Genomic DNA, 27,353 nt, shown 5'->3' with positions numbered 1-27,353 from the left:
CGGTGGCCTGTGACGTCATCAGCTCTGACACAGCCAAACTCCAGACTCAACACCCGGACGTTGTTATTGTGTCTTGTCTCTTGTCTTTATGCTGTAACTGCGAAGTAATTTCCCTGCTGGGATGAATAAAGTACTTCTATTCTATTCCATTCTGTATTAGTGTGGGCACGTTAGCTTTAGCAGGTAGAGAGAGGCTGGACAGAGTACATGCTACGGTCGAGGAAGCAAATGTACAGGGCAGCACGCTGTGTAGAGGCTAGAATGGTTCAGTCAAATAAACCAAGAACATCTGGTATCACTAGAAAGCTGATGTTCACAGGTGCTCTCCATCCAATCTGATTGGCTTGATGCTCGGGATGCTCATGTACCACTGGTAGTACAGCGGTAGAAAATGACCGCGTAGCCGCTTTTTTCCAGGGCTTGTGCATTCTTTCAGACGGTAACCCCGTTTGGGGGCCAGTGACTCAGACAGACCACTCCACTAATCAGAGGGCAGCTTGTCTTGATTCAAAGCATTGCTCATCCACCCTGTTGTCTGGGAACTTATCGGCGCTCAGCTCTTCCGCCACCTTGTGCTCCCTCATCTCAGCTGAATGTTTTCTGGAGAGGAACAGAAGGATAAAAAGCCCACTGCCTCCGGTCTGCCATTACATCACCCCAGCACACATCTGGAAACGCTGGAACCAAAGTGTGAGTGAGTGAGAGAAAACGTGAGAGAAAGAGAGAGAGCTTGTGTGTGTGTGTGTGCGTGCGCGCGCGCGCGCGTGTGTGTGTGTGAGAAAGAGAGAATGGGGAAACTGCAAGGGGCTAGAAGGGGGGGCTGTGACACATCAGCAACATAGAGAAAAGGAGAGGGGGGACAAAAGCGAGTAAAATATATTATAAACATAAATCACTCTTGAGATATGAAACTAGTAATACTGCCAGACCATAATTTAACAGCAAATATTGTGTATTTACGTAAGCACAAGGCCAAAATGAGGATTAGAGGGCTAATAAAAGGACATTTCACAAAAATTCTGCATGTTTAACTAGCACTCACATTTATTAATTTGAAAAGTTTATCTTTTTTATTTCTTTTGAAAAAAAAAAAATGTTTGAAAACATAAAAAAACAGCAAACCGGTGAAAAAAGTCATGAAGCGAAACGTTGTTTCTCAGTCTCGCCACTAGAGGGAAACGGTTCACCTACAGTCTGCTCCCGCTCCACTCAGCCATTAGAGACGAGACGAGTGACAGCTTAGCAAATCACGTCATCAAAAGCCTCTAATTGCTGTTTTTAATACAGCTTGAAGAATGAACAACTTTAATCATAAGCTGCTGCCATACTATGTTTACTGCACAATGCATACATCAGACGAGGAGTAATCTGTTGCACGTGGAGCGAGATTACGTTCGCATGCGTTTGGATTTGAGAAGTTACACAGAAAAAAACAAGACAAAAAAACAAAACTAAAATAAAGGCAAATAAAAAGAGAAGCAAGCACATTGGTCAGGCGCCCTGACCAATGTTCTCTTTTTCAATCTTTGTTTCTCTTTTTCAATCTTTGCCAGATGCTTGCTCCAACATGCCTCTTGCAAACCAAAATTTGAGCCTAAACTCCCTCCAGTTTACAATTTTATGATCCACTTCCACATATACTTGAAGAAAATTACACACCATGTACTGAAACTTCATTCATTTATTTAAAAGAAAAAAACAAAACAAAACAAATCATCTCTATTCAGCTTTTTCATCTGCCGTTCCGAGCCAGTCTCATGGCTAACCGTGGTGCCTGTAGGTTACCAGGTGGACTTGATGGGTAGAGTAGGTATGGATTATTCATGTGGAGTGAAACTTGAGGAAAGGTTTATTTATTTATTTACTTTATTCTCTCTTCCAGCCACAGCAGTGCAGTGTTCTCCAGCGGGGCCTGCAGAGCACAGCGGACCACGGCAAAGCAAAGCTTTCCAGAGCTCTGATCCTGAACTCCGCTGCGTTAGGATACATTACCACCAAAGCCACAGTCACTGCTCCCTCATGATCCATGCCTGTGCCCCCTCCAGACCCCTCCTCATCTTCTTCTTCTCCTCATGTCCCCTCCTCTTTCTTCTTCTTCTTTTTTTTTTTTTGGAGGGGGGTATCACCACAGCAGATCACCGCCTGACCAATGATGTCAACAACAGAAGTATTTTACCCTTTGATACTCCCATTCTTTTTCGTGACCATCACCCAACCACACGTGGTCACGATGCTCTCTTCGGGGAGAGAAGATGCTGGAGTAGATGTGTGTGTGTGTGTGTGTGTGTGTGTGTGTGTGAAGGGCTCAGTGGGTGGGGGGTATTTCGGTAAAACCAGCCAATTTCCAACCCTGATTCTGTCAGAACTAGGCCTCCACCCCCATGGGCTTATGTTTTTTTCTTCTTTTTTTTTTCTGTCTGGAAAAGTGGAAAAATGATCTGACTCACTGTGTGATAAATTCCTTTCCTATGTTGGAGGATTCCCCAAGGAAACCATTACAGCTAGGAGTTAGTGCAAGTTGCCAGCTAAATAACCGGCGAGTACGCTCTAGTAATATCTGAATATTTTTGCGATCTGCTCGACGGGGAAGAATACTCACAGTAGTTTTGTTCTGTAGCTGCTGATGGAGATTTTATTTTCTGCGCTGTTATTTTTCAAAAGAAAAAAAAAAAAACCCATCTGAAGTTTTAGTGCAGCGAGCTTTAAAACATCCCATGTCTTGCTTGGCTCCTGCTGAGGCGTTACACAGTTGTGTCATGCTGAGGTATTTTATGTTTCTTGGCTGAAAAAGAATTTCATTGAATGGCACCGATAGACACACGTTGCATCACCAATGCAAAGCAAATAAGATGGGGTTATTTTTTTTGTCACTTTTTTAAGCCCCTCAAAAGGAATAATATTTTCATGATGACACGACAAAGTCTATCATATAGGAATCACAACAACGAGCGAGTTCTAGACACCGTTTATGACCAGCTGCAAGTTTATAAATCAACTCTGAATATCCGCAAAGACGGAGGAACAAAATAACTCCCAGCTGCAGGCTTGAGTCAGACTTGCCTTCATCTATCCTCGAAACGTCATGGTAATAAGGACCAGCAAGCTGCTTTTAATCAAACAACACAGTCTGTACCTTTGCCTTTCTACCATTCCTTGCTGTTTTTTCCACTCCTACATTCACATGGATCGAACGAAAGAAAAGACGGAGGGAAAAAAAAAAGTTTTCTAAAGATGAGGGAGTCATACCCAGAGCCTTTGTGGAGTTATGTTTGATAAATGCCAAGAGCTGAACAGGACAGAGTGGTCTCCTAACACTTGTTAGCTTATGCAATCAGGTTTGGCACAAAGGCAGCCATAAACCACAGGGGCGGATTTCCTGAATATTAAATAATTAGACATGCAGTTGTTATGCTTCTCTGCCGAAAACAGAAAACAAAAATTTAGCCTATGAGAAGAATGGCACTAAGAGGAGCTAAATCATTGGATTTCTATTGCATGATGCTAAATTAGCAGCTAAGGTTAGCTACTAACCCCGGCTGCTAATTAGATTTAGACACAAAAACTACTCAATTGGTTTTGGGAAATTGTTGGCACTCTTGCTGCTCGGTTGCAGCAAAATGAAAGAAGAATCTGTGACCCCTTCTGTTTGGGTCATCTCTCTCTCTCCATGTCTTCCAGTCGCCTCTTGTATTCTTTGGCTCATATCACAGGTTTTCTTTTGGATGTAGCTTTTCAAACTCACCCCCCCCCCCCCCCCCAAAAACTCATTCTTTTCGATGGACATGGATGAATGTCGGATCATTTTCTCGTTGAATGAGCAATTGATCACCCATGTTCAGGTTTCCGGCAGAGGCCAACAGAACTTTATTCAAAATGTTCCAGTGCTTCAAATGGTTCGTCGTACCATGCGCTCTAATAATGCCTTGGCAGTATTTTCAACAAATGTGCTAAAGCCAGAATATTTTCTGATTCTAAAGCCAAAAGTAAAATCGTCCAATCAGCAATGTCTCAGGTTTCCCATTGGGACCCACCTCTTTCGTTTTGTTAATATTGTTGTGCTTTCTTATTTTGTGTTTTTCAATTTGCCGTGATTTGTGGATGCGGTTTGCAATTCTGGGCCACCGTAGGGAAGATGATGAAACAACATCATCCTGGCCTTTCTTGATACATCTTTTTTTTTCAACAACAACAGTATGTCAGACATTTTAGACAAGTTAGACAGCAGTGTTTCAGCCTACGGTCTTCAGCAGTGTTAACACAACTCGTATGAAATAAAGAATTCGAACATTCTCACTGCGGCTTAAGAAGCTGTTGTGCAAGAAAGCCTCCTCTGGTTCCGCGCCGTATTCTGGAAAGAAGAAGAAATGAACTGACACCGCGACTCTTGTGTTGCTACGGGAGAAAGCTGCAGCTGGGTCCACTTTGTAAAAATCGAGGATCTTTATTAAATAACAGTTTCAACATTGTTTGCTTTGTCTCAGCAGATATGGCTTTGCTTACAGAAAGGTAAAAAGGTCACTGGAACATCTGTTCCATTGACTTCTTTTTATAGTCGAGATGTTCTCACCGCACACGCCGATCACCTTTCTTAAACACGGCACAGAAAATCAGGTGGCAGTCATTATCCATCAGCACACATTCGAAGGGAACAGAATCCGTAGGTCTTATGAAATGACGCCCTCTCTTTCAGGGACTTTTGTTTTTCTTCACCGTACTTCTGTACTGCTCCCCCGCAGATCCGTGGGACCTCTCAGTTCGCCAACACCCGACCAGCTCTTTTTGAGCGACACCATGGTACCGACTGGATTTAAGTTCTTTTTGAAAATAAACAAAAGCACAATAGAGCTAGCATTAAAGGGGGGGAAAAATAGCATTTTGAGTTTATTTCACCATCCGACAATCACAGCTTACTCGTGTTACTTTAAATGGTTGTGGACAGACGTGAGATGCGCTTCAATCGCCAGATATGTGTTGTTATGGCGAATGATGAAGTACATGTTTGCTTGACTGGGTTTACGTCTCAGAAAGACATAAAAGTTGTTTGGTTCTACCAAGAAACAAGATACAAGGCAGTAAAAGGATTCTCTCATTGCCTGCTGATTTGGGTAAATGCCTTTCACCTCTCACACCTTCATAATCACAACGACCACCTTCCTCTCAACAATCCTCCTTTTCACTTGACAGCACAGACTCCAGGACCCATCACTGTCCAGGACCTCATGTAAAAAAAACCCAGAAAATAACAAATGAGCTTTTCTCTCTTCTCTTTTTTGGTTCTCTTAAGTTTACGCCACATGTACAAAAGAGGCTTACCTTACTCCAGATGGCAATCTTTACATTACTACACCTCTAATCTCTGATTCCAAGAAAACCCGCCAACTCTATACACCCCTGGAGCGTGATCACCAACACATGTTCTTCTCTTGTCCTTTGACAAACGCAATCAATTCTTAGCCCCATCATTGTGTAAATACATTCCCCTGTCACTGTTGTTAGCTTTTTGGTGTTTGTTTCGTACCACTATTCTTAACCGTTGCATTCTTGCTTTTCTTTGTATTATTTTTAATGAAGGATCAGTTTCTTGTTCAGATGCAGTTTCCAAAGATTGTATACTCCATTGTATTTCCATGGTTTATGTTTCTCATCCCCCAATTAGTTCAGTTTTTAATGAGCTATGAGCGAGCCAAACCAAATTAACTCTGATCACCCTGCTGCTGGTTCGTAATACTTTGTGTCGTTACATAACCTCTTCGCCGCGCAGTGGCCTGTGGATAGATTATAGAACACTAATCAGTTGTCAAAGCATGTATAATTTGGTTAACATATTTCCATCTGTTGTGTGTATGCACCTTTTTAGCACAGGGTCTCATCCAAACTCCATGCAGAAGGACCCGAGGAACTCAGGATCTTCTTGCTGCGACGCAACAACAGGACCAATGTGCAGCCGGAGCCAAACACCCAGAGGCAAATGTCTCCCTTTTGTGCCTGAAAATGTTGATTAGGAAACAATCGAAACATCAAAGCTGAGAAATGACAATAGGAGCAAAAGGGCACAATCTTTGTTATTGCCCGTATTGCCTGGGATGATAATAATAGAACGTTTTATTCTGTAGTGAAATTAAGGTTCAGGAGAACAGGACAAACTATGAAAACACAACAGCAACAGGCCAGTGAGAGATTTCAGAAACACTAACCGTTAAAAAAAACAACCCCAAAAACATACAAAAAAAGTTACATTAGAAAAACTAAAACTATAACTACTTTCTGTTTAAATCATTATTTTTAGTTTCGTTATTTTGATGAACGTCTGCTTTTATTGTACAGTACACTCATTTAATATTGTGTATACTTTTTTATGTTGGTGTCAGACAGCAGTTGCATTTGTTTCAGTGAAAATATTGTGCTGCTTTTTTTGTGAAATATTAAGCAGCATTGTTCCACAACGTAAGTCAAAAATCCCATCATGACGCTAAACGTTAGATGGCTAAAAAAGTCTTAACATAAGTTTCGTTCTTCATCTTGCCCATTTGAATGCTGGGAGTTCTTTGCATCCATTTCCTGACTCACAAAGATGCTATTCTACAAACAGTATGTTTTCTTGCCTTTTCTCTTTAAAAGAGTGTCTAAGAAGAGTCATATCATGCGAACAGGATAAATAACAGAAAATCATAGCTTTAAAATCAAGTCTTTGAAAGATAATGGTACATTTTATTGAGATTTATCGTGTACACTATATTAATATTCACACAGGGCTGCACAGTGGCACAGTTGGTAGCACTGTTGCCTTCTAGGACAAAGGTTGATTCCCGGTCTTTCTGCACGGAGTTTGCATGTTCTCCCTGTGCATGGTGGATTCTCTCCTGCTTCCTCCCACAGACCAAAAACATGACTGTCAGGTAAATTGGTCTCTCTAAATTCTCCCTAGGTGTGAGTGTGAGTGTGTGTGTGCATGGTTGTGTGTCCTGTCTGTCTCTGTGTTGCTCTGCGACAGACTGGCGGCCTGTCCAGGGTGACCCTGCCTCTCGCCCGAAATGTTCGCTGGAGATAGACACCAGCACCTCCTGACCCCACTAAGGAACGAGGGTGTTAGAAAATGGATGGATGGATGGATAGTATTCACACATCCATCTGAATCCTTAAATCCAGGCACTCCATTCTCCTTTTTGGCGTGCAGACTGCTTCTGCAAACATCTGCGAAAGAATAGGGTGGTAGAATGCCAACATTTTATCCAATTTGTCGCTTCTAAATATTCCAAAGTCGGCTGTAAGTGCAATTATAACAAAGTGGAGGTGATTGGAAATGACAACTGGGCTCAGCAGCTGCTGAGGTGCAGAGTGCGCCGAGATCCCCGACTTTCAATCCCTCTAAACTTTAATTTTCCTTTCCAGATTAGCTGAAGACCAGTGTGTAGAGAGCTTGACGGAATCATCCGAGGATTACATCACCGAGTGCAACGCAAAGCATGGGATGCTGTGGGGCAAAGTACACCGCCAATGGACTGTAGAGCAGAGGAGACGTGTTCTCTGGGGTGACGGATCATGCCTCTCTCTGTTTGGCAATCCAGCAGGGACTAGTCTCGGATTGGAATTTGCCCGGAGAGCAAGACTTGAGTGTCTGCATTGTGTTAAGTGTAGAGTTTGTTGTGGGATGGGGGATGTGGAACTGTTTTTTCAGGTTATCTGTACTGCCTTAAACACTGCCAAACTTGCCCCTTTTGACACTTTGCGTTGCTTTTCTTGCCTGTATCGCAACGATCGGTTTCCCCAAGGTTGATTCTTCAGGTCCTGAACACTGTGTTCATCATGTTTCCTCGTTACATCTCGTCTTTCGAGAGGTACGGTCAGCCACTTTCTGAAAATGAAACGAGACGGACCCTCGGGACACGGGGGAGAAAACGTCCTTTCCAGTAGGATTAGAGGCGCAACGGCGATCAGACTTCATCTGCACTACAGCTGTTAGATCACCTTTAGTCAGGATTACTCAGTGTCTGTGCTTGGTGATTACTTGTGGGGTGGTGGGGGGGTTGGTAGACTGTTAAAACCCACAATGAGGGAAATTACTCAGTAAGCACTCTGTGACTCACTCCTGTAGGAATTGACTTTGGTCTTGTACAGCGTGCTCTCCGTTTGCACACCGTCTCTCGACGGTTCTGCAGAATCTCCAGTCACGTGCGGAGGCGCAGAGATGTCCTACCACTAGTAAAACAAACAAGCCAGCTGCACAGACTCCGCAGATGTTTAAAGACGACAACAACAGGAGACGTCCAGACCGGCTGGGCGTCTTGGTAACTGCTCAGCTGGGAGAGGAACCGCGAAGCGTTCTTCAGTTTTGGAGGGAGAAGCTGGCATTCCACAAAAGCCCCTCGGTCTTCTCCTCAGCCTTTCCAGACTGACCATATCCATCTCTTTATCCTGTGTCGTGTTTTAGTTGGCAGACACAGATTAACTGTCTGGAATGGAAACGTTCACGTTACCGGAGTGCCACATATGTTTATATTTAAAGTCATTTCCACAAACTTTTTTTTTCCATGTATTTAACCATTTTTAAAGAGAAACAACCTCAAAAAAACACACATACAAGAGCTGGAAACTGTGATTCAACTGAAAATGGTCAGCCCCCCCTCCTCCCAGTGCACCTCTGGAGCTCCCACTCCAACAGCTTAGCAGAGTCAGATCAGGGGAAGAAGGGGGTTAAAGGGGGGAGATGAGGAACAGGAGAGGAGGTATGGTTTTTCTTGACCCGTGAGGCCGACAGAGGTGGAAAGAATGTGCTGTCCAGCCGGTGAACACGTTAACGTGAAGAGGGGAAAAAACTTCCTACAAGCAGCTTTCCCACCATCCCTCACCCCCTCACCCACAGCATACACACGGAGGGCTGGAGGAAGGGAGGGAGAGAGGAAAAGAGTCGAATGGAAGGAGGGCTAGAGAAAATGCAAACTGCAGAGAAACGGGAAAGCCACAGAATACGCTCGTGGTCAACCATATAAAGAGAGAAAACATCTTCAGGATGCAATTCAAACTGAACACACACAGGAACAGATGGAAAACAATAGCGGGTAAACAACGAAGAAATGTGGCAGAGTCTGTAGGACCTGCAGCCAGGTGCCTGGGCACAGCAGGCATCCTGGATGCAGCTCTTTGCCAGGATTCAAGCAAATAGTCCTCCAACTTGAGACAAAACATTTAGTCATATTTTTATGTGCAAATAAAAAAGATTGCTCTTCAATAAAGTTTATCGTCATTCTGTAAGTAGTTTTATTATCTTCAGCAACTGAGACAGACCTTTTTAGAAAAAAGTGCTCAGCCCAGCTGTGTGTGAAGGATGAGCAAAGATTTTGTGAAACTGTGTTAGTGCGCCACTTTGTATTCTCTCTCTAAAATTACAACAAAAAAAATAACAATCAGAGGCAAAGTTTAAATCTGTAGTACTGTTCTAAACAGAAACTAAACTTTTTCCAGTGTCCTCTAGTAATCAGCCTAATCTCCTAATTGCGCACAGAAGATCCAACAGAGAAATCTTTGCAATTTTTCTTAATTTAACTGCCTGCTTCTGCTTCAACACGTCTGTTGGATATTATCAGAACTTCGATTCAGCAACTTCAGGATTTTACCCTTTTTTTAAAATCACTTTTTGATAATGTTCCCAAAGCCCGATTACGCATAACTGGCATGTAAAGACCCCCCATTCTCCCTGAAGCCTAGATGGGTTAAACCTGATCACATGAGGCTTCCCGTAGCTTCTTCAGGATAATTTCGATTGAGCCCATGGAGCTAAGACTGGACCACCAGGTGCCTACCATAAGTTCCCCTCATGTTTGGTTTGAAAACACTTTTTTTCCTCTTAATTCATTGACGTATCGGTCAATCATTGTTTCTTCTGTGTGGAAAAACATATGTTTACTAAAAAGCAACCTTTGCTTTACTTGTATCCTACTTGCACCAAGACCCCTGACAAATCTGTGGGCTTATAACAATGATCCATTTGTTCCACCAAATGGATCGTGCTAGTGCAATCCAAACTCTCAAGTAAAGGATTTATTTCCCCTTTCAAACTTAAAACAGTGGGTCATATTTACTACAAAATAAAACTGAACTGACTTTAATGGCCAAAAGGTTTTGTCGTATTGTTGTATTGGTTGGACAGACAGAAGTTATGGTTGGTTGGTTGGTTGGTTGGACAGTTCAAAACCACAATTTTTGATCTTTTGGTTGTTCATTAGATAGTTTGATGATAAGGAATGAAAAACGTTCCAAATTCCATAATAAAGTCTAAAACCTTTAAAAATCTAAAACCTTTGGTGTGTTTAAGATTCTGGCTGTTTATGTATTCATGAGTAAATGCTCCTATTATATTTGTCCAAACGACTCAGATTTCTAAAATGGTGACAATGCTTCCTGTTGTTTTAGGAAATGGTAGGAATACCCGGCCAGCCTTCAGGGGTCTGTGTTTATCTTGAGTGTGTAGCACGTACACACACGCATGCACCCCCACGTGTATAGGTGTCAGGTCTCCTCTGGGGACTGGTCTACGGACCCGGTTGGAGGCAGTTTACATGGAACAAGCCCACACATGTTTCTCTGCCTCCTGGTTCTGGCCTTGTCCAGTACCTTTCACCACGTCCATTTGGAACTTCGGGTTCCTAATGGCGCCAACATTCCCTTCCCTTTTTCCATAATTTGGGACGACCTCCCAGTAGAGGTCGGATCCAACATGTCTGCCAGGAGTTCTGTTGGAAACCTGGTGTTCAGCAGAGGCCGAAGGGAGGAAGCCCGGGGAGGCACCAGAGAGGGGTCAGAAGGTTCCAGCCTGCCCAGGATACGGCTCCTTTAGCCTGGGATGACTCAACTCCAAAGTATCTCTTCTTAGGAAAACATCCATATCAGTGGTTCTGGTTAGTCATATTTGGCTACTTAAGGTTTGGAACAACTTCCTCGATTTGCAACGCATTTGCTCTTAACCATTTCTCTATTGGTCGTTATGTTTCTGAATCCCGTGAACAGTGTTTTTTTCCTACCCCCCCATTTGCCCCCCACAATTACTGTGTGAGACCATTAATTTGAGTTGACATGTTTTAATGTTCTTGGGTGTGTTGATAGCAGAGGGGAGAGCGTTGTAATATCTTTAGCAGATTGTGGACTCTGTAAACAGAGCCTTTCAGCCCTCTGTGTTGCTAACACCAGCACCTCACACCACACAGCTCCCCATCCCCCTCAGTGACTCCCACCACAACCATCCCACCTCCTCATTACAATCCATCTTTTTCCTTATTTCCATTCTGCTGGTGGAAAATCTGATCTTCAGAACTGCGGAGGTCTCCCACATTAACACACACTTTGTACAAATAACCTTCAGTACCTTGCAAAACCACTCATTCCTATTGAACTCAGATTTTGGCCTGGTTATGTTATGTCATATACAAACTCAAATCAGTGCAGATTTTTAACCACAAAGGAAAAGTATATAAAGTTTTTGAAAATTTTGTCCAATAAAAAAAAGTCCTGCTCTTTTAAGCTGATACCGATAAATAAAAGCTAGTGTACCCAAATGGACTTCAGAAGTCACCTGGAAAAACGACATGGGGAACCTCTGTGTGTAACGTAATCAATATAAATACAGCTGTTTCCTGTGAAGTACTCTGAAGTTCATTAGGGAACATTAGTGAACAACAGGCTAGAGTTGGACAACCAAACCCAAGTTCTGAACATTTGACTTGACACTGTTCAGTTCATCTTCTAAGATTTGAAAGTATGGAATACTTGTAAACTTACCAAGACTTGACTCTCCATCTATAGTAAACGAGAAGGCAACAAGCATCAATCAGAAAATATGCAAAGAAGCTCATGAACACTCTGGAGGAACTGCCCAGGTAGGAGAATCTACTCCAGTTCCAGTTTACGATAAACCAAAGAGACTGAAAACACACCATCTCTTTTCTTAACCTGGACAAAAATCCCATTAGGGGCTGAAAACAGCTTGACACTTGGGTGGACATTCAGCTTCTAGCTAGATGATAACAGTAAACTTAAAGCTATGGCTGCAAAGGCTCCGTCAAAGTTCAGATCTTAACCATCTGGTTAAGATTCCAGGCTCTAAATCGAGCCGGGAATCTCTGGCAAGACTTGCTGTCGGTGTTCGCAGATGTTCTTAATGTGATGCGTACCGAACTTGACCTTCTTTGCCAAATAATATCGGGCAAAAATTTCAGTCTCTACACGGCCAAAGCTGGTAGAGATATGCACCTAAAGACTTGCAGATGTGACGGCAGCGCAAAGTGCTCCTACAAAATATCGACTCCAGGGCTTGCAATGCATGTTGGAACATCGTATAGGCACAACGCATAAAACAGCGGTGTCTTGTTGTGATGCTCAGACGCCGTCTGAAAACCCACCACATCCAAAACCTTATTCCGAAGCCCAAAGTTTATTTTGGTTTTCTGTGGAAGAAAGCAGAATATTTTCTTATGTTGACCCATATTGTGGATCTCTGTTTTCTTTCCATTCCTTTTAGCGGAGCACAAGAAATATGGACATCGGCTTGCTTGCCCTTTCTGTCTTTGAGGTAATTAACTGTTCTCCCTTTTAATATTATCCCGACATAAAGTGTGGCCTCCACTGTGAACAGCTTACTTAGCTTTTATGGGAGGCTCTTTGCACACTAAGGTAATTTATGACAACAAGTGCTCAATGGAATAATAGAGTCCAAGAAGAGCCGACATTTCTCCTGCTGCAGAGTCCGGGATCGAGCCCAAACATTGAGATAAATACTGGCTGAGTTGCAGACAAGCGATACAGGGATTGTCAAAAGAGTTCTTCCCTTCAAGCTTGCAAATAGTTACGGTCATTTTCTGTTGTGTCCTAAACCGGTGCTCACATTCCCGACATAAATAAGCAATAAAAATCCTGTTCTCACTGTGACTGGTTACCTCAATGTAGAGAGGAGACACGACCCAGGAAGCTTTGATAGACAGGCAGAGATGTGGACATATTTTTACACGCTTTCGCTACTCTGAAAAGCCATTTTCTTCATCGTAGTGATAGATGTGATTGGGAAAGCCGAAACAGTACATCCGTGATCTAAAATGATCCCGCTCTCAATCACTTGGTTTGGCCACTGCCGAGTATATTTTGATAATGTAGCCCCGAATCAGCGACAGTGGAATTTTGATGTAATAACATTTATTAAATCAGTTCCTCCTTTTGTGTGTGGGAGGATAAAGTGGATATTAACTTACTCTGCCTTAAGGCTACTTCAGAAATAGAAGATTTAACTTTTTTAAAAAATGGCTGCTCACTAATTTGATGGAACAGATATGTTTTTTTTTGTTTTTTTTTAGCTGCTGTGCAGCTGTCCAAACAGTTAACTACAACATGAAATATAATTTTACGTCTCAGCTCTGCTTTATTTGTATTTTATCTGTGCAACAGCAATAACTCTGTTCATTAATGGGTCTGAGGCATCTGCTATACAGTGTTTTGTAAAATTATGTTCCCTGATTTTATTGATATTTAGTTATGCCAGAAACCAAAACCTCAACATGATATGATTACTAATAATGCTTGGTGTGTCATAGTGAACCTCTTATTTCCCTCTTTCAATATAAAGTCATAACAATATACTCAGGTTTTGCTAAATTTATCCCAGTTTTGATAGAAAGTTACGCTTTTATAATGTGGATTATCTGTATTTTCATATTTAATTCACGCTAGCTAGATCAATTTTACACACACATTTCTAGTCATATCAACCACTAGTGCTTTATGCTAGATTGACATTCATCCAGTCACACTCAGTGATCTACACACATTCATGCAATAATTCACAGATCGGAAGGAAAATTGGCACTTGCCTATGAGCACATCAACATGTTAGAGGAGAAAGCTGGAATTGAACCAACAACTTTCCAATTGCGAGGTGACTACGCTTCCCTCTGAGCTGCAGTTGCCCCACACTTTAATAACGTACATGTAGGAGGAATGACATCTAACCTGTGGGTGGGATTAACCGCTTTCCATAGTCCTTTCCTTTCTTTTTTCTTTTTTTTTTTTGGAGTTGTGTGAAGCTGACAAAGACTTCCCCAGACAAAGGGCATGCGGTGGATGACGAGAAAATTAGAGTTTAGGACTTTTTACTGTTGTTCAAACAGCCTGGGGTAGTTTCTCCAACCGATACTTTCCCCACTCTTTGCAACTTTTTAAAACTTTAATATCTTAAAGGCAGTAATACACACAATCTTGGCACTACTGCGAGAGCTCACATCTATGGTCTTTGTATTTGCCGCTTGAGGGTAAAGCTAGGAAAATTCATGGCTGTCCTGATTTGACTGCTTTGGAAAGTCCATCCAGTAGCGGGTTCAGTAACATTCGGTCCAGGTGTTTCAGCCTGTCGAGCTGCTTTTTTTGTTTTTTTCAAATATTTTCAATCGACGCTGTGAAAATCTTCCGCAAATAGATGAATTCACAAGTGCTGTATTTTATTGTAGCTCTCTGCCCCAACGCCAAATTGTTTGCATTTTCCAGCTGGCATTCTTCTCTATTTTTTATTTTTTTTATTTTGCAAGCCTTCATCTATTTTTCCAATAACTTTGCCCTCAACATGATGCCGTTCCCACCGTGTTACACACTGATCACTGTGTTCATGGTGATGTGCAGCACAATTTATGTTGCTTATAGGTCCTAGTTAAATAATTAAATTGCATTGCCCTCTTACAAGGTTTGTAGAGAACTGCGAGCAGACCTTCGTTCAAAAACGCTTTTCTCGTCACAGCTTCGGGTCCTTGCCTGTTGACCTTTCCCTTGTCTCTCACAACACACTTTTGTGTTGTTCACGAAAGCCACTTGTGTAAAAAAAAAAAAAATAAAAAAAAATAAAAATCTTAAACTTAGCTTCCAGTCAACATATCTATATCTGAGGTTTGCTCCTCCTCTAAAGTAAGTCCAGGAATCTTGACTTCTCTGATTAATGACTTCCTTAATTTTCCAACTGTATTTCTACTGAGATTAGATTACACAAAGAAAGGCAAACCTTTCTACTTATGTCTATTACAATGATTTGGTTTCACTGGGTTTTAATAAGCCATGTCAAAGTTAAGTTGGTGGGACAAAAATGCATATTTCCAATGATTATTTGAACTACTTTGCCTTTTGTGGATTATAAAATTTCTGGACACTTCATGAAGGTTTGTATTTATTCTAATAATACACAATATATCGGAAACAATATCGGTATCGGATGGCATGTTAACATGTTAATCTTGGTCCGATAAATCGATATTAACTACTGATATTTATTTCCATCTTGTTGCCATTTGCTCTATATCGTAAATCGGCACAAATTTATTCTACAATAAAATCTGAAAACAAAGGCCCTAGAGCTCCATCTCTACAGTAAGAACCTAACTAACCAGAGGTAAAGATCATTTCCCGGAGCTCGTAAAGGTTGACTGTGAGCGCCCGCAACAACCCACATCACACAGAGATGAAACCACAAAAATATACACCAGAATTTGTTAGATGGGCAAATAAGATCTAAAGGGGATTTCAGATTTTTGCCAGCGTCAGTAAACACGGAGCAGGAACGAACTCCGGGATCCCACCCAAACATCCACGTCAGCGCAGCGTGAAACCTCCGCCACATTAAAATGACACTCATTCCAAGACATCTTTTAATAGCACGCATGAAGAGCCGCGCACATCATTTTCCCAGCGCTCGGTCGGACCCACCTTGGGAGAAATCCCGGGTTTCCATAAATCAGGCTTAATTTGATATCACCTGACACCCAAATTGAGCGTGAGCCGCGCAGTTCCAAGCGAAAACAGGCGGCGACATCCTGGCCGCATTCTTTCTGCGCGGACCACAGCACCGAGACGGTGTTAAAGAAGAGCAAACACCAGAGCGATAATTGAGAGTCTCGCTTGATTCTAGGCGCTAAAAGTAGTTCAGTCAACCTCACACAATGACAGTGTTTGCTCATCGTTTGCAAAAAAACCCCAAAACTCTCACGGCAGGGTTATATCAGGCCCAAACTACGGTGTCTGGCAAAAGTCGGACTTTAATTGTGAAGCAGTTTTCAAGTGTTTTATTCATGTTTCTCCAGCTTTATTTATTATTTTTTATTTTTTGAAAGAATTAAATATCCGAAACCCAACAAGTACAACTCTTCTGCATTGTGTCTCTACCAGCTTTATGTCGTAATGGCGGACCCAAGTGCAGAGAGGCAGCAGCAGTTGAAATTGTTTTTAAAAATGATGAAGAAAAACTTTGAAAAAATCACAGGGAGCAACAGGGAGGCAGAGCAGATCAAAAAACAGGAATACAGGCGCAAAAGGTAAGCGGACTATCAACGGGAAAGTAAACAGGATATATTATTATATTCAATATGTGATTAAAATGCACGCCTTTCCTCAACGACACAGCAAAATAATCACTTAAAATATCCCTATAAACATTTTTCAGTCGCTGTTTAATCAAGTACAATTATTAGCCCTCAATAACCTTAGCATTTCCCATGATTCAGGATGTTCGGTGTGTTATTAGATGTGCAAATATCTATTATTGTTATTATAATTATTATTATTATTATTATTAGTAGTAGTAGTAGTACTTTGAGTTTTATTGGGGGAATTCTTGAGAAAATCACGATAAACTCCGTGAAATACAGATGTTTACATTTCTCCCTGGGGCGACTGGAGGATGCGTCTGTTTTCTATCCCAGAGACAAGAGTCGTCCTCCTACTTTGGCGAAAACCCACCCAGTCAGACTATATATTTAGGAGACCGACCTCAAACCTCAGTCAGACTTTTATCAGACATTTTGATTGAACATATCAACCTTTATGTGTTTATATCATCTCCCCTCACATTCCCCCAGTCACCTCTGTCGGCGCCCTTTGCCGTGATTGGTTTAAACGACGCCGACTGTAAGGTTTTGCATCATGGTCAGTGTAAATGACAAAGCTGACATCCAAGATCCAAGCGAAACCAGCCTCCACAACAAAGTGCAGACTGATGGGAGGGAAGAGAGGGCAGGAGCAGACAAGCTATGACAAAACAGAGGTGAGAAAAAGGAGGAAGGGGAATCTGTTTTAAATGGTGGTGGTGGGAGGTGGTGGGGTGATACGTGCAGGAGTGTGAGGGAGTGAGGGAGCGGAGGACGAAGAAGAAAAAAAAGAGAGAGAGACAGAAGGTTAAGATTTGGGAACTGGGAGAAAGTGAGCAGGCGGAGCAGGGTGATGCAAAAGGGTGGGATGGAATTTGCTCAAAAGCGGGAGCCAAGGCAAATGTGCAGCTGTCAAGGACTTTTGTTCTCTTTAAAAAAACATATTTCCGTCTGCGCCGAGCTTGTTTCAGTACACAAGCATAACGGGTGTAGGTGTAAACATGCGAGGAAAACCCGTTTCTTCTTTAGAGTGCTGCGAGACCAGAGCTAAACCAGACGCAGGGAAGATCAACGCGTTTTGGTCACATATGGAACAAACTAGTGGTGGGGAGAAGGAAGAGGAGGGAGAGGGTTGGGGGAGCGAAGGGGGTTTGTGGGGGAGATTTATGCACTCAGTCAAAAGTGAAGAGATCCACACAACAGAAGAGAAAACGACAGGAAAAAACAGGAAGATTTGATCGTTTTTTCCCTCAGTGCACCATGTATCCCTCAACCTCCCTGTGGACCCGCAGCCTGAGCACATGTCAGCGCTCCAGAGCGCATATGTTTCTACTATTACATGATAGGCTGTGGGGAAATATAGGAAAACCGTATCTGTGTGTGCGTTGGGAGGGGGCAGAGGGGAAAAAGAGGAGGAGTAATATTGGCCGGGGTGCCTTTTCCAACAATCGGCTCCACCTTCCCTTGCCTGGAGATCTGCAGCGGGAGCTCAGGGACCTCGCCTCGAACTCACCTCCCCGCTCTCCGTCACCTCTTCTCGACTAAAGCAAGAACAAGACCTCAGAGTCAGCCAGACCCGATCAGGAGCAACACTCCTCTCTTCATGGGATCACAACAGCTTTCTTTTCTTAAATTAACTCTTTTCTTTGGTAAGATTCAAGATTGGCTTGATCACTTGCTGAACCCTGATTCTTTCTTTTAGCCAAAAGCCGTTTAACTAAAAATACTTTAAACACAAGAAAGAACCAATTAAAAGAGAATGAGTTAAAGGTAACCCATCCATCCCATGTCGTTCACATAACCCAAAACGGGCCGAGAAGTTGAGCGTTTTAGAAGGGAAATCCCTAAGTCCCCGGTGCTTGGTGACACTATCCAGCTGCTTATGAGGAAATTCAAGATGTTCCCAGGCCAGCAGCGATGTACAAGTGGAGGGAGCCTCTTTTTTTCACACAAACAAAAGACACTGCCTCTTCTTCGAACTAATTCATGCAAGATAACAAACAGCGTACGATCCTCGAATACCTACAATCGACTCTTTTGTCGACGCACGGAGAAGCGTTTCTCCAAACAGGTCCCAGAGGAGCTAAAGTCCTAAAGCAGTCCTATGTTGTGACTCATAACGCTTTGGTTTTATAATTTGATCTATTAGTTGCCGTGAAACCATTCAATATTTGACGACATTTGCCTTTTTGCAACGAGAAAACTGGACAGAATACTAAAGCAAAGTAAGCGAGTAAGCGAAGAGGATGGTTCTGATGTCGTTTGAAAAGTGACAAAAGCAAGAACAACATTGTCTGCAGGTGAAAAAAAAAAGTCGGCATAATCTCACTCAGTTTAAAATAACATTACATCAATTTCTAGGTTGCTGGGTCGGTACTTTGTGGTAACACGACACCAAAATTTGAATGATTTGACATGTTGTTGTTTTTTTTGTCGCCCAAGCACATCCCAGCTGTTGTTATACTTAAAGCTTTAAATTAAAACTTGAAATTAACAAAAAGTTAACATAATTAACCTTGGAGGGGAGGGAGAAGCTCGTTTTTCACCTACTGACTGATTGAGTCAAGTGCCAGGACGCCATGATACAGTAGATTACCTTTTGTGATTCTGTCGCTAATTCTTAAAAAAAAAAAAAAAAGAGCTCCTCAGCATTCTCAGCTGTTTACCTTTCTCATAGTTTCTGTGGGCAAAATGATTAGCAGCAGCTGATTTTGTTCCCTAGCTACATCTTAACATGCTTTCATGCTTCAGTGCCTCAGAGGCATGGAAGAGGGAAACACGTTGTTACATCAGCTGTCAAGAAAACTCTGTGTTGGAATGAATGTAGATAAGAAAAAAGGATAAAGTTGAAACTTTGAGAGAGGCTGGTGGAAATCTGTATGTTTAGTAAATATTTGGGAACGTACAAAGAACTGGAGTTTATTAGTGCGTCCATGAATATTAAATTTTGCTATTAGAAATGTCCTTAGCACAAAACATAAGGAAACTCCTCAGGTATTTATTTGTGGCGACAAGGCTTTTAGTAAATCTTGAACATTTATTTCCCTTCATTCTGGTGCCATGTCTATAAGAAAACTACATTTGTGGTTTGAGCGGCGGAGTTGAGTATGTGAGTTGTTCCCATAAAAAAAAACAAAAAAAAACCCTTGCCTAATCTTCTCTGCCAATGCCAGATAACTTTCCTTGGCTCTGACTCTTGTTTTGTGTCTTCAAAGGATTGGATGTTTGAGGTTAAAGTGTTTTATTTAAGGAACCGGGGGACTCAGCAATGCGTGGGAAAATCGTACACAAACCCAACAGCCTGGCACTTCTTCCTTGTGCCGGCTACCAGCTTGGTCAGACTCTGCTCAGGGACGCTTCGCATCCGTCAACCAGCATTTTGTTAAAAGTCAGTCAATGCGGTTGTGTTGGTCACGCCGGCACAAACAGCATGGCAAAGCTAATACGATAAGTGTTCAGTGGGGTTGAGGTCAGAACTCCAGGCGGATTGTTCCGTTTTATAGAGGTCGTCTCTCCCTCTGTGGGTCGGACATTGACGTCCTGGACGATGGAGTTGGGTTTTTAGGAGTGGAGATGTGGGACTGCCTCTGGCTGACGATGGTGATGAGCCTCGTTTTTCCAGTGAAGGAGATTTCACATGACATCATCACACTGCCTCCACCAAAAGCTTTTTGGCATTAACACAGAGGATTTATGACAGAATGACATCGAAAGCCAAGAAGCAGTGCAGCGAAATTGGATAAAAATGCAGAAATGTACTCACTTTGTGTTGTGTTTCTGAGGGTAGTATTGGCAGATACTAACAAGACAAAGTAGGAGGACACGTTGAGGGACTTTGTTGACTCGATGATATCATGAGTTCCAGCTCCTCGCCTCCGTCTCCATTTGGTTTGCAAAAGAGCTGCATTGCTTTATCAAAGTCTGTAACTCAATGAAAGTCTGTGGAATGAAATTAAGGACAAATCTAGACTGGTAGAAAGTTATCCAGTGTGGATACATTGGTGACTAGCAAGGCTGTGGGAGTCTTCAGATTCCCACAGGGGATATGCCCCCCTTTTTTCCTTTTTTTTTTTTTTCTTTTTAATCACAAGCAACCCCCTGATTAGAGCAACTGAAGATGATTGGTGTTTGTTATTTGGTAAAGCAAGGTATAAGATAGCCACTCAACTCATCTTCAAACTGGCCTGTCGTCAAGGAAACAGTTGCGGTTGCAGTCGTCCCCTGGTTTCTGCCAGCTTGTGATTGTGCATGGAAGTAGGAAAAGTAGAAGGCCCAGTCAAAGTCCTGCATTTAGTTGAGAATGCATGGGAAAAATTGAAAGCAGACGTCCATTCAGTCAACCTGATTTAAAAAAAAAATCCCAGTTATTTTCCTGTCATTTAGCAGTAAGGTGGTATTTTTACTAGTCGTTCACATAAAATCCCAGTAAAATACGTGACATTTTACAGTTCTGTGTGGGGAAAATGTGAAAAATTTATAGTTTTTGTCTTGAAATTCTGTAGATTTGTTTGTAGCCGAACACTGCCAAGCAGGTACTTGATTAGTCAAAATGTATTTTACTATGAATTAGAAGATCAACATACAAACCACCAGTCAGCACACAATATAAATTAAAAACAAATCTCAGGAAAAATGTTGGCTCCCTCTTTGTAAGCTGCCACCCAGCAGCGGGAATTACTTAAACTTAAACCTGTGGAGCAGATGCACAGATGTAAATCGATTCAAGCGGTGATGAATTAGCCTCAGTGCTATGCTAAAAGCCAGGCAGAGAGCTAGCACTAAAGATGCACATTTGGTTCCCTGATGTTTATTGAAACAGGTTCACTGCTCGTCTTTATACCAGCATTGGTAAGAGCATTCCTGATCATTAGCCACATTTTTATGGCATTGAGCTATGAATCCAGCAGAGGCTGCGACTATCACATGTGCTGTTACGACTACACCCACCCTGATCACTTACTCTGTGTTAGAGAGGCAAATTTGGAATCAATTTTTTAGAGTTGGGTGCCGTCCGATTGAGACAGATCATCTGGCAGAGGTAAAATGTCTGCCCAATGAGATTTACAAGTTAATAATAATGGGGGGGAAAAAAATCCATCTCAAGAGGATTCTCTCTCCGCTGTTGGTTTCTTTCTTTTTCTGTATGGGGCAGAAAATGGGGAGGCGGGGGATATGATCCATGTCCATCATGAGCGATGGAGGAAATGATTCAATCTTCCCCCTTCTCTCTATGCTCTTTGGTTTTGTTCTGCATCCACGAAGCCTCCTTTTAAATTCCTCTGGGATTATGGGTCGTAGTTCAGGTATTGTTTGAGCTTTTCAGATGCTAATTGGCTTCTCCCGATTGCAGAAACAACACCCCGTTGCCTTGGTTACGCATCACCTTTAATACTGTAGAATACATAATTTGATGCCCAGCTCAGACAAATAGTTTGAACTTAAGATTCTGCGGCATGGGAGATGTTTTTTGTTTGGATTTTGTTGATTTTATTTCGGACAAGTTTTAAAAACCAACGCATTGACCGTGGGAAGTGAAAGTTATGTTTTGGTATGTGTTTGAGTCCAGATCTTTGATTGTAGAGCTAGGAAGATAAAAAAAAATAGTCGGAATGAAGGGAATATGATGAACATTTGTAATGTTTCAAAGTTTCAGTCCGGGGATGCTGCGTAAATAAACAGCTTTTATCAAACCAATCGAACTTGTAATGCTTTAAAAGTGAGGGCAAATGAAAACGTCCTTTAACTGGGATCCATTAACAGTCACAGTTTTCAATTAAATTTTGCTTGCCTTTGTGGCACTAAGGCAGGAAGTGCGTTATTGAGAGCAGCTTTATGTGGGACGGATCAATAAAATATGACGTGTGTGAATAACGAGGTTAGGAAAGAAGTCGACTGTTGTTCTTAAGCTGCAAGGATGAAAGAACATAAACAAAAGGGTGTGGAAATTTGATTTAATATGCGTGCTTGCATGACGGTTTTGGGTTAAACTTCAAGTCATTAGTCATTTTCTTAAAAAAAACCCAAACAGAACTAATTTAGCTTGATTGTTTTTTACTTGTTTTACAAAATGCTCTGTATTTGTGAAATAGATGTTAATCATAAATAGGAGCAGTGATCAATAATTGACACCATACCGTTATTGAATTCAATATTTACTGAGTTTGAAATGAAGTATGAAAAAAGGAAGTAATCATTGTACAAAGACAGTAGTTTGGCTGCTGGTGACTGTGAAAAGGCACGTTTTGGATTTAAAAACAAAACTAAGCTATTATTCTTAAAACCTTGAACAGGAATACCAAATGTTGGAATCTTTGTGATGCTTAATAGGAGTTTTGTTTTACTCCTCATTAACACAACAAAACCTTCTTTCCATTTTGCGGAGATTACAGATTCAGAACCTCAGAGGAGGCTGTGAAACGTACCGAAGTTTAAGTTGTTCTTAAACGTCATGATAGGTAGCAACACAGTAAATACAATGTTTTCTACATTCAACCATCTAGACTTACATTTTAAAATCTTATCTCAACAGAACTCGGATTCCAGTTTTCTGCCATATAAAGAAAACACAAAAAATTATCCTTAAGAAGTCTTGGATTGGTTAAAAGATGTTTTTTTTTTTTGTTTTACTCAGTGGTTCAAATTCCCAAATTTGAATTTGGAAAAATTATAAGAAAGCCCCCAAGAAATCATCAATCAGAGATTTCCGACCAGCACTGGCCTCAAAATTCAGATTTGTGCTAAAAGAAATATTGTGATAATAATGATATGGATCTGTATGCAATTAATTGTTTCAATTGTTTTTTGCTTTGTTTTTTTGTTTATGTGGCTTTTTTTTTTTTTACTGAATTCAAATGGAAATTTGAACAACAAAAAGTGACTGTTCTTGAGGACAAAATTGGAAATGTGTTTAAATCATGTTTTACAAATAATTCTACTGAACCTAACATGACATAAAGATGAACTTAAAACAGGAAAGCAACGTTTGTAACAAATTTTTGTATTTGTATTTTCGTATTTTGTATTTTCGTTTTTGTAACAAATGCAGAACATATTAAACACCTTTAAATAGCAAAAAATATGGGGGGAAAAGGTGTTTGTTAACATACTGTAGATGATTTATCCAGTAAAAGACAGGTCTAGTCTTCCTTCTGCCAGGGTGTTTAACATCCAGTAAGCCCACTGCCAAGTTTTCCTGCCTCACTAATCTGAGGTTTGACATACTGATGAAAAGTTGGACAGGACGATTCCTCAGCTGGGTTTAGCCTGGGACTCCTGGAGGTAGTGGCAGAAAAGAGGAATTCAAGAGAACCGAGTGCCATGACAGCCTCGGTGACCTCGTTCTTTCTTGCAGGCTTGTCGGTGTAATGAAGGTCATCAGATTCCAGGCTGATTCCACTGAGCAGCGCCAAGTGTTGCTTGATGGACAGCATATTTGCCACAAAGCATAATTAGTTTTTTGTCTATTTATAACAAGTCAGGGCCGTGCGCCATTGCAGTTAAATGTGTTCTTCTTACTTTTACCAAGCATGAAGTTAAGTATCTTTTTTGCTACATTTGAAACAGGGGCATGATGTCTTTGCTTGGGTTAGGGTTAGGAAACACCACTAACATAAAAAGTAGTGTTTTTTGGGGGTTTTTTTTTTTGAATCTTTGGATTTTAAATAAGCTTTAGAGAGAAATGTTGATCCTAGAAATTTTGAACCGCACAATCAGGCAAACGAAAGATCATTTTAGGCACCATCAAATTTGACTTTAACAAAAGACATTCTTCCAGACATTTCTCAGGTCGACACCTGTCTACTGCGCGCCTTTAAAACTCTTCACAAGTTAAATGCTGCTATTGAGATCCCAATTTTGGACAACATTTAGAAAAGTGTGTTCAGAAACCAAGCCATCACCGACTACTACACACATTTTGATCTCGTGTTGGACTCAGTGACTGAAAAGCCATCCTCACATGTAGAGGCAAATAATTTAATTAAGAGTTGATGCACCTTCAAAGCCTAAATCCCAGCCCAACCCAGCATCAGATTAAGTCTGCCCTAAGGTCTCAATGGACCGTTCCAAAACTGCTGGATGCGAAACATCAGCTAAATGTGAACGCAATCAAGACTCTACTGCTCTCTTCTCTGGCCAACGTCTCTGTCGATTCCACGTTTTCTCAAACACACATAAGGGAGGTTTCTACTTCTTTAGTGTCAGTTTTCAGCATTACTGGCTTTGGCCCAGGGTTGTCAGAACTTGGCCGGAAGAGTAAGAAGGAATCATGGACAAAACATCCCCAGGGTCTAAAGCCATTTTTTTAAATTATTATTTTTGTTTGTTTTTTAAAGGTTCTTTTGCAAGCATTGAATGCCACTGCTTGTGCTACAGGATCACCCTTTCCTTCTCCTGCTGTCCATTGTCTTCCATTGTCAAGGTTTCTGTTAACTAAGTCATGCAGCAGACACTTTGATGGTGAATCAACAATATCCATCCATCCATTCGTCCATTCTGGATGCTACATCATTCTTGGTATGCCCTGGAGAGACCATCTACATTCCAGTGCAGCTTTACACTGGTGTAAAAGGGATCTAAGTGAATATCAAGATGGCTTCCACAGCTTGATAATGGATGACTTGGCTACGTTCCGTCTAGATTTCCAGTGCCAGAGCGTCTGCTGTTCTTTATCCTTTATAGAATTTTCCAGTTCAATTTGTGATGGTGACTAGGTTCTTCTGCGAAAATTCATCCTTTCAGAAGTGTGACATCATATTAAAACCCCTCAGCCATGTGCCAAATTCACTGCAAGACTGTCCACAGACTAGTCTGCTGGGTTTTTTTTATTACTATTATTTTTTAATTCACTTAGGTTATTATTTCTGCCCCTTTCTTTTCCCATAAAACTCACACACAGCTTGCCACTGTAGGCTTTAACAAGTTCCTGGGTGTGCATTTTTCTCAGTGGGTTGTGTAGCCAAATAGCTGCCAGCAGCTACTTTTGATGAAGACTAACTTCCAACCTTCCTGCCTCTGTCCTTCCCTCTGGTCTCCCCACTCTTCTTGTAATTTTTCTCAAGAACGTGGAAAGCGCTACCTCACCCTTTCTATAAACACCCCGCCCCCCCCAAAAAAACAAACTTGAAATGTTTCCAGTGTTTTGTTTTTTTAAACAGCAGCACTGGCAGCAAATGTTGAAAATGCTCACTTTCTTTGTGTGTGTGTTCATTTACTTGCTTTGTTTTAGGTGGAATTGACTAATTTCAGACTCGGTGCCTAAGGGGAAGGCGGTCGACGGCCTTCGAGTTGTGTCAATGCAAACAATCAACTGCGCACACAAGAGACGCAAGTGTACAGAATATACATACACACATCCAACATCTGCTCGGAACGTGATGAGGTCCAACCTTGCAACGAGGACGGAAAACAGCATGTGAGAGAGAAGAAAGGGAGGGGGACGGATGGGACGGAGGAATATGAATGGAAGGAGGGAGGGAAACTAAGCAGGAGCGCAATGTGACAGGCATGGAGAGCAGAAGCCTGGAGATGATGGTCTGAAAGCATTAGATCCAGAGTAAGCCTCGTCAGAGCGCGGCACACATGCCCTGCGAGTGTAGCACGCATCGCTGATGCTCACTTCAAAGGTCAGAGCTCAGGCAGGCCAGGAACAGTCCAGACACGCTCTTCCCATCGCAAAATCCGGTCCTTTTGTTCGTCCTGGCCACTCTACATGTCTTTAAAGTTCTTTTTTATCCATCAGGTTTATCTCTTTGAACTACAAAGAGATAAACGGACTGCATCATTCCCTTTGGCAGCAATAGTCTTTCTTAAGTACATCTGTATGGCCTCTTGATGTTGATGCGTTATCTATCTATATGCACTCATATTGGGACTATTTAACTGAAGAATTTTGTTGTCTTATGAGACATTGAGCTTCAGTTTAAAATGGATGTTTCTCAGCTGTATCTTATGTTATAATGGTATTCAATTATCAAAGACACACCTGGAGTGTTGCCTTGATTCTTTTATGCATGCATTTAATTTCCCATGGCAACCATTTAGCTGTGCAAAATCCCTGGGTGGATCTAGCACCGCCCTCCGGTGCTAGATCCACCCAGGCTTCTGAGCTTCTGCCTCACAGAGCATCGCTGCCCCGTGACTTCCCCATTCAGCTCCTTCAGACTAGCCAGCAACAATTAGCAAACACCTGGTGGAACTGAGCATCCGCTGATCTCATTATATAAACTACTTCTCAATGCAACGCTGGTAAGAAAACAAAAACAACAAAAACACTGTTGAAGGGTTAATAGATGACTTCCTAACGGCGGAGTGTCAACTAGAGCAAGTTTCTTAAAGAGACAGAGGCCCAATTTCAAGATGTTGAATTCCAAAGTCAAATTAGTTTTAAGACATATTTGATGCACACAGGATTTTTATAACAACTGAAGGTAGCGTAGTTACTTGATTGTGCAGCAAAGTGGCCTGGAAAACATACAATACTGCCCAATAGCTTTAAACAGAGGTATGCATGAATTGGAAGAAGTTTAAAAATACTACATCAGCATCAAGAACTGCAGGGAGAAAAATGTTGGTATATTTTTAGTGATGTAAAAAATATACAATACAACAACATTTGTTTATGTTTGGTGGAGTAGCATATTTCAAATGGGGTTTGGGAAGGGAGCAACACTTCTCACATCTCTTGACACTGAAGTAGTGGTAGGAGTTCCCTCTGGAACTGCTGCCCAGTCTTCATTGCCAAGCACACCGCCTTCATCCTCATCCTCACTCGATTAACTCTGTCAGATGGCTGCCTCTTTAACAATTGGTCATGTAGCTCCTCCTCCATTTAAAGCCGTCTGGTATCTTTATTATACACTGAGAGTTATAGTTATTTCAAAACAAAAATATTCCCTTGTGTCGCAGGGGAGGGAGGCCAGCAGGGCCTGTTACCATGAAGTAAGCTTACGCTTACTCATGAAGTAAGTACTCTTCATA

Source organism: Xiphophorus couchianus, chromosome 8 (genome assembly GCF_001444195.1).
Source record: "Xiphophorus couchianus chromosome 8, X_couchianus-1.0, whole genome shotgun sequence".
In the NCBI taxonomy this organism is placed as follows: domain Eukaryota; kingdom Metazoa; phylum Chordata; class Actinopteri; order Cyprinodontiformes; family Poeciliidae; genus Xiphophorus; species Xiphophorus couchianus.
This window is presented reverse-complemented; position numbering follows the sequence as displayed.